This window comes from Suncus etruscus, chromosome 4, assembly GCF_024139225.1.
Source record: "Suncus etruscus isolate mSunEtr1 chromosome 4, mSunEtr1.pri.cur, whole genome shotgun sequence".
NCBI classification, from domain to species: Eukaryota; Metazoa; Chordata; class Mammalia; order Eulipotyphla; family Soricidae; genus Suncus; species Suncus etruscus.
The window spans coordinates 155018547-155019809 of NC_064851.1; the positions used below are offsets into that span (position 1 = coordinate 155018547).

Consider the following 1263-nt stretch of genomic DNA (forward strand, 5'->3'; position numbering starts at 1 on the left):
TGCCTGTGTGCCTAAGACCAATAGGAGCAATATTCGCTCTAACCTGGAGGGGGCAGAAATAACCCAATTTAGGCATTTTCATCCCTGAGCAGCATTTTCTTTGCTCCAGGAACAAAAGGGAAAGATTCCACCAGGGTGATTTGAAGGCAAATTTAAATTCTAACAATTTAGGCTCAGAGGTTAGTTTCCTAAGCAGAGCTGGGACCAAGTTCTGAAGTATCAGGCAGAACAGTTGTAAGTCAAGAACTTTGAGCTTATTGTCTCCTCAGCTCCAGGACTCTGTATTTAAAATTCAATAATTGCAGAGTTTCTCTGAATCTGTCCTCGTTATTAAGGTCAGGGAAGCCAGTATGCAAATCAAGGTCTAAATTCAACTTGACCGGCACCAATGCAGCATTTTTTCTTCAGAACATGGAATGCTTCAAGAATTTGCATGTAAGAGCTGGAGAGATAGCACAGCGGTGTTTGCCTTGCAAGCAGAAGATCCAGGACCAAAGGTGGTTGGTTCGAATCCCGGTGTCCCATATGGTCCCCCGTGCCTGCCAGGAGCTATTTCTGAGCAGATAGCCAGGAGTAAACCCTGAGCGCCACCGGGTGTGGCCCAAAACAAAGAAAAAAAAATTGCATGTCATCCTTACACAGGGACCATACTTATCTTCTCTATATGGTTCTAATTTTAATGTATGTGCTGCCAAAGTGAGCACCCTGATACAGCATTCTAACGTGACTCCTCAAAAGCCATGACAATGCCCCTATCCTAGCATGACTAGTTTGCCACTGATCGGTAGAGGTTGGTCGAGGGGCACAAGCTGGATAGGTTTGGGTCTAGAGGATATAGTAAGTCCAGAAACTTGAAACCCAACTGCATGTTGCCAGGGAGTTGATGGGAAGTGGGGCAGAAGTAATAAAGGACCAAGAAGGCAACACTGCAGGAAACCAGGCCTGGGGTCTGTAGCCAGATGCCTTCATGCCTCAACTTCCAGAGACAGCCTTGGTTAGCATTAGGAACTCAACTGCTGAGAAACTGTCTGGCTAACTCTGACCATCCAGCCCAGGACATAGCTTTGTGGGGACCAGTGGATTATCTCCTTGAAAGAGAGGAAATTCCCCTAGTATTGTGAGCTGGGGAGTACTTCAGACAGGACTGAATCTGTGCCAATTGGTAGCAAACAACAGTCACTAGGAAGCAATAGTATAGATCTTGGATGCTACATACAATCTCTGCCTGCCAATTCATTGTTCAAGCCACTTCCAAAGGTTTCA

General features: G+C 45.8%; 1 pseudogene; it reads right to left on the minus strand.

Moving 5' to 3' along the window:
• Window positions 1-603: 603 nt before the first annotated feature.
• On the minus strand, window positions 604-704 carry LOC126007566 (uncharacterized; annotated as a pseudogene).
• Between the last annotated feature and the right edge of the window lie 559 nt (window positions 705-1263).